The 14,812-nt window shown below is 39.9% G+C and overlaps 1 protein-coding gene across 1 annotated transcript in view; it reads right to left on the bottom strand.

The window, feature by feature from the left end:
- Positions 1 to 14,812, bottom strand: part of RC3H1 (ring finger and CCCH-type domains 1) — a 61,618-nt gene that overhangs the window by 46,242 nt on the left and 564 nt on the right. The window lies entirely within an intron of this gene.

The raw sequence follows: 14,812 nt of genomic DNA, 5'->3' as shown, positions 1-14,812 counted from the left end.
GAGAAGCCACTACTCTTTCTTTCTCATTCCTTCCTAAGATATTCCAGCTGGACCAGTTGCATAGCTGCCCAAGCTGAAGTTTTAAACATAGATTTTTATTAATAAACACAGGTAGGCAGAAATGTGGGTGGACAGCAATTACACAACCAAGACCTCATTTTAACTAAAGGCAACAAATCAGCCACACAAACAGCTTGTCTAAAATAATCCCAAGTAGTAGAGTTGAGGAGGGGAAAGCAATTGAAGTGAGTAGTGCTCTGGATCACTGAGACCAGTATCATTCTTCTCCATGCAGGAATAATCGACAACTACTACTTACTACAGGAATCTGGTAGATGAAAATGAGAAGTTGAGGAAAGGAGAGGGTTATCTTGGTGTCACTGCAATGCCTTTATCCTTCCTTAGTCATGAATCACTGAGAAGACCCAGCACAACTCAATGAAAAAGAAAGCATTGAAAAAGCCAATCTAACAAAACGGTGTAAAGTACTGCTCGCCACCCACTCAGAAACAGCTTTTCTCCCCACTTAATTCAGCAGCTCTAGCTCTGCTTTGATGTCAGTGACACTCCAGCTACAATAACATTACAACTGCAATGTCAAACAATGAGACAGAAGGCAGACTTACAGTCTGGCTGGAGATATTGGTCAAAATCTGTTCAAAAAAGCCCTCTAACTTATAATACAACCTTTAATTATTATCCCCCACCCCTGGCTCCCCAGCAAACTTATGTAAGAATACTATCTCCAAAAGCAAAAAAATAATCCAGAAATGTTTCTTTTTTTGTAGTGTACTATGAAAATATTACTGAAATTTTTTTATTTGATTATCTCACAAGGCAAGAATCAAGCAATAGTCTGAACTTCCTCCCCACCTCCTTCCCACTTCCCCAACCAAGTGTTGACATTATACTTGTCACTCTATTTATTTTTTTTTCAAACTGACTCACAGACTTAAAAAAACTAAACCTTATATGACAAACATTCCAGGTGCAGTAGTAAGGAGATGCTGAAATATACTGTAAGAGCAGTGTTAAGTAAATAGAAATGCTACTGCCCAGCATAGGCAATAAAAGGCTTCTATTGCATTGTTGTTGAAAGTGTAAAATGAAAATGCAGAATCCCATTTTATGAAGAACTCCATAGGTATTCAGAAAACATTTTCAGTGTCCACCTGATAACTTCAGTCTCAGGACTTCTTTATAGTGTTTTCTTCTTGCTTCTCATTTCTCTGATTGGGAGATGGCTTTTTGTAACTGTAGATGCTACCCTCATTTTAAATATAGACGTCAAATAGCTTCACGTTAATAACATATAATAACTGCTGTTTACATAACTACTCTCTAATAAAGCTTCAGTTATTCTATTTACCTTCAAAGCAATTTATTTTGGAAGACTGCATTTAAACATTAAAAAATCTTTTAATAAAAGCAGAAAGTCAATAGCAGTGAAAACTAATGAATTTCTTAACAAAACTACCAATGTAGTTGCTTGCTTGCCTGCCTGTTTAATGTATGAGTTCATTTTAAACATCATCATCACAAGAAGGGCTTTTTATTTCTATGTTTCCTTCAAAGCCACCTTTAGACTACTGCAATGTTATTTCAAAAAGCAATGGAGCACCTTGTTTTCGTGGCACATATATTTTATCATAGTGAGAGTTCACAGTGACAAAGAATATTTTTTTCATCCTCTGAGCCTTATTGTATTTGTATCCATTACACTGTTCTCTCAAAGATTTTGATACAGAATTATTGAACTATATCAGCTTCAATAAAACAGATCCTCTACTTCATGCTGTTCAGTCAAGCATGTGATATCGTTTCTGCATTAAGATGAAAGGGTATGGCACCATCAGCTTCAGAGAAAAGATGCTAATTTACAAACAACATGTACAGCTAAACACTTTTGTGCCCACTACAACACAGCAGTTTTACCAAAAAGCTGAGGAAGGCAGCTTGAGGAGTTGCTAAGAGAAGATAATCCAGGTTGTCCTCATTTCTCTCCCAGACCAGTCAGGTCTAGCTGCTAAGAGAATTGTTAAACATTAATTAAACAAGTGCCCCGTGGCCAAGAAGGGCAAAGGTATTCTGGGATGCATTCGGAAGAGCATTGCCAGCTCTTCCAGGGCTGATCCTACCCCTCTGCTCAGCCCTAGTGAGACACCTCGGGAATGCTGCATCCAGGTCTGGGCTACTCAGGACAGGAGAGACCTGGAGCTCCTGGAGCAAGTCCAGGAGAGGCTGAGGAGATGAGGAAGGGCGTGGAGCAGCTCTCTCGAGGGACCTGTGGCTGTTCAGCCTCAAGAGCAGACCCAGCTGAGAGGGGCCCTCACCCCCTTGGTCCCCGTCTGCAGGGAGGGCTCCGAGCAAGGACCAGGCTCTGCTCCCTGGGCCCAGCAACGGGACAAGAGACCGTGGGCAGAAATGGATGCCCAAGGAAGAACTTCTTTCCTGTGCAGTGACCAAGCACTGGAACAGAGACCAGAGAGGCTGTGGAGTCTCTCACCTGGAGGTATTCCAGACCTGTCAGGACACAATCCTGTGCCATGTGCTCTGGAATGACCCTGCTTGAGCAGAGAGGTGGGACCTGATAACCCACTGTGGTGTCTTCCAACCTGATCCATTCTGATTCTCTGAAAATACCCAAACTGTAAACAAAGAGCAAATCACAGTCACTACCTACAAGCATGATACTTCAAATGAGATTTAGCACAGCAGCAACAGAATGTCATCTCTCCATAAAACTAATATGAGCTAACCACCTTAGCCTTATGTGGATCCAAGCATTCAGACTCATATTTGCATCCTACAACTAAGGAAGACAGATACTGAAACTTCATCTATTGAGCGTTTCCAGTGCATTTTCAGACATAGGCTTAGAGCAGGGCAAGTTTAAACTACTTCACAGAAAGTACTCTCCATGCTCATGCTTCACCTCTGCTAAGGACCTAAGCCTATCCAAATCAAATTCTCTTCCTTCTTACATTCGCTTCTAAAAGGTTACAAAAGATGTTCCAGATCTGTTAAATGGTTAAGAAGTTCTGGTAACAAGGGAAAAAATGTGGGAAGCACAGAAGAAGGAACTTCAAGGCAGACACTTTTAGCATCAGTAGACTTGTCAAGTTCTTAGGTGTAGTTTCACAAGCAGCTTATTTGGGCACAACCAAGGCAACACAGACTCTTAATGCATTTCTCCATTAATGGAAGCTGTCTTGAAAGTACTAACTAAATTGTAACTAGCTACCTAAATGCTCTTCAGCAATCCTAACAGTAAGGATGACTACACTAACAGCTTGGAATGATGAGAATAGGTGAAACAGAATAAGGAATATGAGCAATAATTTGTGGAATTGTTACATTATATTAAATCCACACGAAAATTATCTAGTTTCAAAAACAATGCTAGATTTAAGCAAAGCTTAATGGTGCAAGTTATGCAAATACAGTCAAAGGCATCCTTTCAGCTCACTGCAGTAACAGCACCGAGCAAAGTACTGTTCAGAGAATGCTCTAGCAGTCCAAACTCACATCAGCTTACCACCCCTAGAAACTAACTGCAAATAAGGAAGCAATTGTAAATGCTACAATGGTTGATACAGAAATAGCTTACAGGGCCCAATCAAAACCAGATATACTTCTTTGTGGAGTCCTGTAATAGGTTCACTTGCAATAATAGCAGAAATATTACTCATCTGTGAAACGTATGTTCGTTATCTTATTCTACCTGTTTTCATGACAGGCTGCAATTGTGTTCTAATAACACAGCCTAATCTACACTACAGCTCTGGAGTCATCCAAGGTCAAGAGGCAGCTGTGGCAGAAATGGCACTGAGCCTGGAGAATTTCAACTCTCTTGTTAACAATTGCATAAATAAAAAATTAGCTAGTCAACACACTATACAAGATTTTCTTCACAATTCTAACAGATTTGATTAAAAATCCAAACAATATTCAGCACTGACAAGCCTGCTCAAGACTTTTAGGCAGTGTTAAATTACCATTCACACAGGGCTTAAAGTCTTTAAGTAGCAGCAGGAGAGGTCACACAACTGTTGCTGAAAAGCAGGTTAATTCAGGTACGTCTGACTCAGAATGTAATTGAGCCTCACTTGCTTTAAATGATACTGGCAGCCGGTGATTCAATTTGTAGCACTGCTAAAAAAAGCAGTTCCAGAGGCCAAAAATAGCCTGGGGCAAGGTACTCCTTTTGAATTAGACTTTTCAGGCAACCTTCAATTACATGAAAAAAATCCCATCCTTAAATATTTTGCAGCCTTTGTGTCAGTCTCAACTTCTAGATTTATAAAAATAGAGTATTTTCTTTACAGCTTGACAACATCATTTGAAGTTGCGCTATTTTAACACAACCTGGCTTTTAGTGGGGGTGGAGGAAGCCACAGAGGTTGCTTCTGAAATAGAAGCTCCTCGAAATTTCTACTATGCCCAGCAGAGCCAATTCCTAAAGGCTCTGATGATGGACATATTGGCTGGCCCAATTAGGAAGTTAGCAACGCCTCTGTGATGAGATATTTAAAAAGAAAAAAGGGAACTCAATTCCTCTTTCTTCTGCCTCTCTGAGAGGTGGTGAGGGGGGCCACCGGGCCCCTTCCCTGTGTGGCCACTGGGGCCATGCTGCTGGGGGGACCATCCTGGCAGCAGCAGCAGCCACACAGCCGAGTCCACATGGCTGGGGCCAGCGAAGGGAGCAGCCGCGCAGCCAGGACCGCGTGGTCAAAATCGGTGCGGCGCCACACGACCGCCGCCATTTTGGTGTGGCTCACAATGAACTTAACTTGCTTAGCTGCTCTTAGCCAGCCATGCTGAGAGCAGAAGGGCAGAAGTGGCAGCAGCAGCTTTTCTTTTTCGGCACCCCACATGGGAGAGGTGCTGAGTGGAGCCGATGGCCGGCACAGCTGACATGGTTCCAGCCAGCAGGGACCATGTGACCAGCAGCGAGAGGCATGGTGAGCAATTCCCGATGCACTCCCTGGATGGAATCAACCTTTGAGCGCTGCAGGACTCTATAAAAACTTTACAGTTGATAGAATTTGAGAACAAAGGAACCTACGGACACCAACTCTCTCCTAAGTCATAAAAAAGGAAAAGGTGAAGACATGCGAGGAGAACAACATGGCGATACTAATGTCGGTGGAAAGGAGGGAGGTGGAGGAGGAGGTGCTCCAGGCATCGGAGCTGAGATTCTTCTGCAAGCTATGGTGAGGACTATAACACAACAAACTGTTTCCCTGTAGTTCATGAAGTGCATGAGGAAGATGCAGAATTCACCCACAATCCGTGGAAAAAAAAGCTGCTCACACCAGTGTGTGGATGCTGAAAAGCTGTAATCTAGTGAGAAACTTGGAGACAGAGAGAACCCTTGCTGCCAGAGACAGAGGAAGAGGACCCTTGCTTTTATACTAGTACAGCTCATCCTTAAACACTACACACCACAAACTAAATGGCCCACGAGAAACAGTTGTTGGAAGACTGCTTTGCCCGTGGGAGGGACTCGTACTGCAGCACGCTGGGCAGGACTGCCACTCGTGAAAATCAGAACCACGTTTGCAAAGTTCACAGAGAACGGCCTCCCATGGGAAGGACCCCGCAGCATAACAGAAGAGACTCCTTCCCCTAAACAAACTACAGAAAAGATTTTTAGAACTGACAACCTGACTATAAACCCCATGTTTTGTCTCCTTGTGCTGTCAATGATGGGAAGAGCTGTGGGGGTGAAGGTGTTCTAAAGGTTTATTTTAGTTCTCATTATCCTCTTTTAATTCCGTTAATAAATTTTTCTTCATACCTTTTAATTTTTGAGCCTGTTTTGCCCTTAGAATTTTTTATCCTAATCCTTATCTCACCCCATGGCCTTTTAGTTGCTCTTTCCCCCCTCTTCTGCTCAACTATAGCAGAGGAGAAAAAGTGAATAGTTTTTTGGGTGTTTTTTTTTTTTGTGGGTACCTGGCTTCTAGCCAGTGTCAAAGCCACCACAAAATTACCCACAGTTGTAGTGAGTGGTAACAAAAGGCTCAAGTCTCAGTGTTTCCATTAAACACCTACTCTTAAACCAGTAACAAACATTTCAAGCTTAACCACAAAAATGAAAGCTGTTGCCTTATATTTCTTTTTTTAATAGCACAAACAACATAAGATAGTCATGTGTAAGAGAAAAAACCCAATCCCCAACATCTCAATGATCTTCCTACCAATAATGGATAAGAAGTTTGTTTATTTATTTTTCACAGGAGCCTGAATTCAACTGGGAAAAATAATATCCTACATCCTCTTATGAAGAAATTCTGTAGTTAGAGAAATTTAAAGTTAGCTAACTTGAAAATCATTCAAACAAGAAGGCAAAATGTAATAATCCTGGGAGTAATCTATTAAAAATCCAGTGCCAACTTGATGAATTTTGCTGCTCATGACTAGTAAGTTCTCCTCCAAACAGGCAATGTTGTCTTTTAAAAGAAAGTCCTCTTACTTACTGCTTACTTTGTATGAGACTTATTCTAAATGGAGCAGTCCACAAAGAATTTTTCTCATTCTCAGTCTTCAAAGATATATTCATCTCTATTCATCTCTCTACATATTACAACTATATTATTGCAGTATCAGCAACCAGAAGGATGTAAAATAAAAAATACATGGCATACAATCTCACAAACTACTGCCAGAGTTGTGTTACTAAAAAGCACAGAGATCTCCATGGCATGCTGAACCAGCTTAACTCTTTAAAAGCAAAGGGTAAACTTGCACTAATGAACTTTATCCACAGAAACTGAGACTTCACTCAAGGAAAACTAAGATACTGGACTAGATAAGGCTTATCTACAAACTGGGAAATAAGCAAGGGCTTTTTCTCCCTTTGGTCCTCTCCTGGAGAAGGACAAGCCACATTTTTACATATCAGGTGAATGAATACCTGTATTACTCACAGGAAGACACTGTAGAAGGTTGGGTTTTGTTTGGTTTGTTTTTTTTTTTTTTCAAATTAGATTTTAGTTAAAATATACCTGTGACTATTTTAATACCCGGTGAGTAATCCTGACTCCACACCCCTATCCTCCCCTGAAGTGCCTAATGTGACAGCCACATCATCACATCCTCAAATGCCAATACCAAGGATTTCTGTGGGAGCCTTTCCTCCTGCTATGTCCTGAAATCACCCACACCATGGCCAAGCTTTAATTTGACAGAGCTCTTGTTCTGTTCTCAGCTGGTCTAGTGAATCTAAAAACTCACACAAAAACTGCTGTGAGCAGAGTTCTCTTCAGAAATACACCCACAGACATCCCTATCCCGCCCCTGAGTGCTATTTTGTTAGAAGCATTTGACAGAAAAGTTCCACTGAGAAAGGAGTGACCAGAAAAGCTTACTACAGATCTCTGCTGAAGTCATGTAAATCCTCAGATTTACAGAAAATCAGGAGGGAAATATTGCATTTCTATGAACTACAGTGCAGACATTGACACTTAGGTTATTTTGCCTCAACTGGTGAATTTCCAATACTCCTGGTAAATGAATGAATGCTAAAAGAAAAAAAATACTTAAAGCTACTTGCCAGTGTTGATACCATCTTATTAGTCCTATTTTTATTTTTTCCTTTTTGCAAATGCTACAGAAATGAGAAAGAACATCATGCATTAAGGACAAATTAAAATTTTGCCAAGTTTCCTTCCAGTAAGAATATATTCTGCAAAGATCACACTGCTCAGAGAGAAGATTAAGTCTTAAGTCTAGTAATAATTAGAGAAATGGGGTAAATTTAGTGTAACTTAAGGAATTTATTTTGATTGGCAACCAGCTGGGCTGTGCCTTTTTGCTTCCCAGTGAAGGTGTTTGAGAGCTTTGTGCACAGCCTTTCACTTTATTATTTTAATAAAAATTAGAAGTATCTTGCACTCCAACAGAACTTTCATGCCTACAGGCAGGTCACCACTAAAATGCTAAGCAGCATCACTGAAGGGAAAACTGCAAAGCTCAGTTTCACAATGCATTTTGGCACAAGTTAGAACTTGGTTATTCCACATACCTCCACTCTCATACTGTTATCAACAGGGAACCTCTTCTAAAAAAAGAGATGATTTAGAGGGTTTCCAAACACACCCAACCCTTACTTTGAGCACCTTTTCTGTGCACTGAAATTATTCATGTCCCTGAAGATTCTTAACACAAATGCATCCTTAAAATGGAATAAAATGTTCAGGAGACAAAACCAGATGGAATCAAAGTGAGATGTCTTCAAACCAAGAAATGGCTTTGTAAAAACTACAAAAGAGTGGACAAGCAGCATTAAAAGGTAGCAAGAATGAGGTATATTCAGCTAGCATGATTTATTACAGCACACAAGTACAGGAAACTAACAATCCACACACAGGTTAGAAAGTCCAGAAGATAATCCTGCCAGCTCACATCTCTTCAGTAGATTCTGACAATAGCTGGCAACAAACAGTTACGTTTTAAATAGTCTGGTCTACCCCAAACAACCAAAGTTTAAGCAATTCTCACTGCCCTGAATAACATTTTCTTTCCACTGTTATGATTCACTTACAAAGAAGTTACAGTGTCAACTTCTATCCATAAATCCTGGTTTAAACAATGAAGACTAAAATTCAATTTGACTATAGGTTTTTGCAGCACTAATAAGGTCTCCTTTTTAATTAATTCTACAGGAGGCCTTCTAACACAATTAAATGGCAGAATGACTCATAAAACAGGAAGGACAGCCTGAGTGCCTTTGGTTTAACTAACTCAGTCCATCTCATCAGGCCAGTTTAGCCTAACTTATTTTTATCTTTCTCCACGTCTCCCTTCAAATTTACAACAACAAGGTAGTCACAATGCTCCCTAACTTCTCATCAGTTCCAGAGGAAGCAGTGATGTTTCAACAGTCCTCAGTAAATTCTAAGAACAAAGGTTGCTCCATTATCCAAACCACCTATTCTGCAACTCTGAACTATAAAGCAATGAAACTAAGAGGCAATAAGCCATCTCTCTTACCTGCATTAGCTGGCTGAATTGATGAGTGGCTCAGAGCAGAAAAAAGTTAAATGAAAAAAAAAATAGAAGAAAAATAGGGAAAACCAAAGAATGAAAGATCATTAAAGAGAACAGGAGAGGTAAAGACAACATGCATCAAGGAAAAAAAAAAGTACTACAAAGAAAACAGAGCACTTTAGCAAGCAAAGAGATAAAGGCTCCTTAGAGAAAAGTTATTTCAAGTCTGGAAAGGTAGATCAGAGAGTGTTATTTCCTTGTAATTGCTTTACTAATTTATGAGACTTTGCCCTGTTCTCATCTATTTTTGATCCAAAATCCACATCCCTTCAAAGCAAGCAAGACCAAGAATTACTGTCCTTCAGAGCTGCTAAATAAGAGCAAGCCATTTTCCAGCTTCCAAAACTTTCTGGATTTTGTCTACCCTTACAATAATTAACAACAATGCAGGTGCTAGTGACAATTTCTGCATGATGATAAACAGCTATTTATCAAGATCTTTCCAATGTGATTAATTAGTTCATTAGGGGACTGGTGATTTGGTATGAAGCCCCTGAGACATGTCTAGAACCAACTTCCCAGATGCTATGTTAAACAAACAATTGCTGCAGCAGAGCTCAAGAAACACATATGCAACATCATACATAGCTGTGAAGATTTTTCATTTGCAGAGGGTTGGGGCTGAGATTTGCTTCACAATTCCTGCTCTTCCTTCCATACACAGATTGAAAAGCAGGACAGCATGTTGCTATTTCCTCAAACCATCTCAATCTGTGGCACAAAACCCAAGCTTGATTTTCGCACAATGAAATAGGAATTTTAAATTGTGACACACTACAAACAGAGATGATTGCTTCACTGGATTCATAAGCAGATTTTTCAAGATTTCATTAGCCTAATGATCACTTATAAAGGCAGGGGAACTTTTTCTACTAAGCCTCCCAGAGAACAGTTTATATCCAGAAAGGTAAGATTTAATTATCATTAGGCCTGCATAACTGCCAGAATCATTAATGGTCATTAAATAATGTTTATGCAACATGCCACAACTGAGGAATGCCACATAAGCTAATCAAACTCACTTTCTACAATTTGCTTTACAATTTGGTTTCCATTAATTTCAAGGTCTCTCCTTCAGTTCTTGCATCTTAGCACAGAATTGAAAAAAAAACCAAACCACACAGGACAAAACACTTTATCTTGCTGTACTGTGAGTGGCTGGATAATAAAGCCCTAACAGTTCCATTTGTTGCTCTAACATCAAATAGCACCTCAAGCACTTCCATTCTGAAGTGGTAACAAAAGGAATGGAGGTGGAAGGAGAACAAGATGAAAGAATGTGACTTACAGGAAAAGTAAGTCAACAGTAACAGTTTTATTTCAGTCACTTTTCAAGGGCATTTATATTACACAGTGACTGTAGTAAGACACAGAGAAGTTACTAATTCAAACACAGTTGCTAGAGAAAGTGAAGAGTGCCATGTCATTATGAGAAACGTTTACTCTAAAGACAAAGCACACAGAAAGTTAAATGCTACCAAACACCGGGAGCGTTCCACAGAACTTGGTCCATTAACAAGCAAGTAATTAAGACCATCCTCCGTGGCGTGAATTTCAATTAATTCCCTTTGTAATACCTTCCCTGAACCTTACTCATTTTGCCCTAAAGAGAGCACTTCATTTTGAGCTGGGGACCAACACTGGCTGACACAATTTATCAAAAATATTTAGTTGCAAGTCTCTGAAAACCTCCAATTCACAGCAAAGAGGTGAGATTCCTGCCACTCTAGTAGATGTCTCCTTCCTAGCAAGGAAGTTAAAAGTTGTAGTTGAAAACCCTTCCAACTTGCTCACTATCTGAACTAAAGAAAGTGCTCAAAATGAGTTCAGGAGAAAGTGCTGAGAAGACCTTTAGATCCAAGCTATAAACACTCCTGCTCCCATCAGCTGATCAACCAGCATTTTGTTAACAACAGGTTTAAAAGCAACCATACCTCAACTTTCAAAGCTTATCCTCACAGGGTCTAGTAAACACGGAAGCATCCTGAAAAATAATTACATTTGGAACGTCCAGATTTTTATTTAAGATTAACAGCCTGCTTTGAAAGAGTATTTAATTAGACACTTTAAAAACACCTATTAAACTTATTAAACTGGAACAATAGAGAGATGAGACCAACCAGACTTTCCACGTCAAAACAAAAAACAAACTAAAAGAAATAAGGAACCACCTGCGAGATCTCATTTTCCCAGCCTAGCACACTTCAGCTACACCAAACACTTTGATTCTTTAGTTCTCTTGTACCTGAAGTAGTCTTGTCTCAGATCAATATAATATGCACACCACAAGCACCAGAAAATCAGTAATTGAAAATGAATATTTCAAAAAGTGGTTTTGCAAGCAATCTGTAGTGAGAGGGGTCTATTCAGCAAGAGGCAAGAACAACATGTCCTTATGGTGGCTTTAGTGACCATGGCTGGAAGGCATAACTGTCAATAAACCCTCCCGCTTCTGTAATACTGAATTCCAGACTCACCGCAGTGTTCCCTGACACAAACACTCTCTTCTGTGTTCTTTGTATCAAACTACATGGCAACTCTGTCACAATCTATGTGAAGCAAGTGAAAGATCTGCTCCTCCAGCAACACTTCCACAACTTTTCAGTTGAACTGCGCATCTTCCATTTTTATGCAGCAGAAAAAAAAGAATCCTTTTGTGTGTCAAAACAACCCTCGAAAGTAATCTCAATGTGAGGCCAGCACACCCATGATACCTGCATGAAACACCCCTCTACACTTTCTAACACAGAGCAGTGCACAACTGGCACTGCCCCTGACAACACACATTTACAGTAAATTATTTAGAATTCTTGCTATTTCTATCACCAAAATCTCTTTCTTCTCCAGCTGATAGCACCAAATATGATGCTACCATGCAGTAAAAGGAAAGCTGTTTCCTCAAGCACTCTAACCAAAAGTTATTTTTAGATCAGAAAAATCTATTTATAATAAGCCGACAGGACTTTTGCACCTTCTTGCCCATTAACCCATTTCCACAAATAAAAAGCTTCATTAGGAAATCAGTTAGCCTGTGGAAATCTAATACCATTTCAATTTTAACCACACTGGTAATGAAGAAAATGAGACTGATGCAAAAAGTCATTATCAAGAGATGTACTTCTGCAGCAAAACAAGGGTCAGCCTCAGTGATGGGAACTGCACCTAATTCTGGGCACACTGTGGAACCTGTGCTCAGAAAGGAAAGTAATATAACATAAGTAAACATTTGTGGTTTTCTTTCTCAGCTAGCAGAGTCCCTAGACCACATTACTGTAACAGAGCCTCCATGGAATCTTGAAGGTCACACTGAAATTTCAGTTGGTGCAGTGTGTTTATATAATAATCTTTCACAATAGCAGCATATTATATCTTTATTCCTGTATGATAATGGTCTCCCATTTGTTACCTAGTACAGTCCAAGACATTAACTTCAAACTACTAATTCCCCTATGTTTTATCTGCCTTGTACTGTGAGTCAGAGATTTGTTTTTTCTGGCCCACCAGCCAATGTTACTTGGGATGCTCCAGCAAACAACCTGATTTACTGGGTGTGGGAAAAACCACCACAAACCCACACAGACTTTCATCTGCAAAATGATTCCATGAATCCATGGTGGGAGAGGAATTTTAAACAATGAGTAGGTTTGCAAAAAAATACAAAGTTTTATAAAGGTCACCTGCTTAAAAGATACCTTATAGTGGCTTCTGCATCTCTGTTCTGAGATTCCTGGGAAGTTTGGGAACCTACATGCAGGTGAGTTCTTTCCTTCTAATTCAGCTTTACATGTCATACCATTGGAAAGCTATGACTCCACAAGTTCTTTCAAATAGCTGAAACATTTTTTTTTCCCCAGGTATCCAGCATGTAAACTGTAATTATTGGTTAAGAATTAAAAAAAGAAGAAGAAAAAAAGGTAATTATCCTTCATATCACTACATATTTCCTAAGTATCATGAAACAACCTTTTACAGCACTAGTTAAGAGACAGAGACCCTAATTAAATGGGATGTCAGTTTTTGTCATCACTACAAAAGCTAGCCAGCATCAGTGCCACCCAAGACTTCTGAACCCCATACAAAGTAATTAAAGCATTATTTTATTATATACTCACTGAATCTCAACTTCTGTGAAGCTTAATTCAACAAGATTGATAATGGCTCCACCCAGATTGCTGGTGAATCATTGGCAACACGTCAGAAGTTTCCAAAAGCATTCCTGCTCATTTCTCTTCAGCTTTAGCATGAGCACTTTTATATAATAATACATGCCTCAAGATGCCCCTAAATTAAACTGTGTGATATTAATGTCTGCAATTTCCAGATTCATATGTTCATCTGTTCACTGGAACATTAGATTTTAAATTATCAGTACACAACAATCCCATCAGAAATTTCTAAAATATTTCGCTTTAAACTAAGCTAGTTTGGATACAAAACTGACCAAAAAAACCTCACAAAAACAAACAACAAAACACCAGAAACCATACAAGTTACTTCCCACTTATGTCAATGAAGGTTCCTGCTGCTCATAAGTGATTGACAAACTCAAGTCTCTGGTTGTCAAAACAGACTGCTCTGATGGTACCTGCCTTTCTAAATTCCCCTCCAAGCAGCCTGTCAAGCTGTCTGCTTTGACAGATCCTTTTCTAGGACAGGAAGGCAAAGCCACAAGCTATCACTGGGAAAGGAAAACGTGCCTGATAACGTCTGCTTCTATTTATGTTAGTGGGAACCATAACTTCATTATCAACCTTGTGTATCAATGCACTGAAGAAAGCCATGGAGCTCCTGGTGAAGCTTAGAAACCGGCAATAATGTGCCAACTGCTCCTGAACACAGGTTATTTATACAGCCATGAAGTCCCACATTAGCTTCATTGACTTCAAACGCAGCAATACAGACATTTATAGCTGACAAAATTAACCACCTCCACATCCTCATAAGCCTGAAAGAAGTAAGAAAATGCAAGTTTAGGAATACATTAACTTCTGCCTCAGAGTATTCCTGTATTATCTCACAATTCTATAACCAAATAACGTGAATAGAGTAGAAATACTGCATTTATATTCCAACAGTCATTAAATGACAGCATTGCTACACCAGTTACAATGATTAAAGCAGCTCAGCTGCAATCCAGGTTACTTTGAACCTTTTAATTATTTTTGCACATTTTTAATTTTTTCTCCCACTTCAGCCATTTTCAATATGGCAAAAAAACCACAGAAAACTGTAGCTTCTGCTGGAGGAACCAACGATTTGTCACGCATACTTGACTAAAATGTATAAAAATAAGATATACACTCTGGACAAAAAGGCGTGCAGAGGTAAACAAAACATTCCCAGTTCCTAGGGGAAAAAAACCAAAGCCTGCCTCAGTTCCTTGCTTTAAAACAAGACAGACCTCACAATGGCTTTTGAAGACAAAACCTGACACCAGGACATTCCCAACCATCAAAGCAAATTAAATCCCAGCTACACCAACACCGCACCCCCGGCATGAAACCCTACCCACTCTGTGGGTGTAATCCAACAGCCAAAACAATGCCAGGGTGGAAAAACTAGTGCAAGTCAGGGAGATCCTGTGCGGTTTCACCATGGTCTGTCCCCATGCAGCGGCAGCCGCGGCCACCTCGCTCTTCCCTCAGGCACGACAGACAAAAGAGCCACAACCCAGGGCGGAGAGGTGTCCCGGGGACGGGTAGGGCTCTATCATTAATTTCCCTCCGTCTCTGCTGTTCAACGCGACAGAGGGACG

This window comes from Onychostruthus taczanowskii, unplaced genomic scaffold (assembly GCF_017590055.1).
Source record: "Onychostruthus taczanowskii isolate IOZ18803 unplaced genomic scaffold, ASM1759005v1 scaffold65, whole genome shotgun sequence".
NCBI classification, from domain to species: Eukaryota; Metazoa; Chordata; class Aves; order Passeriformes; family Passeridae; genus Onychostruthus; species Onychostruthus taczanowskii.
Note: the sequence above shows the minus strand (reverse complement) of the source record. Positions and strands in the feature narration are given on the sequence as shown.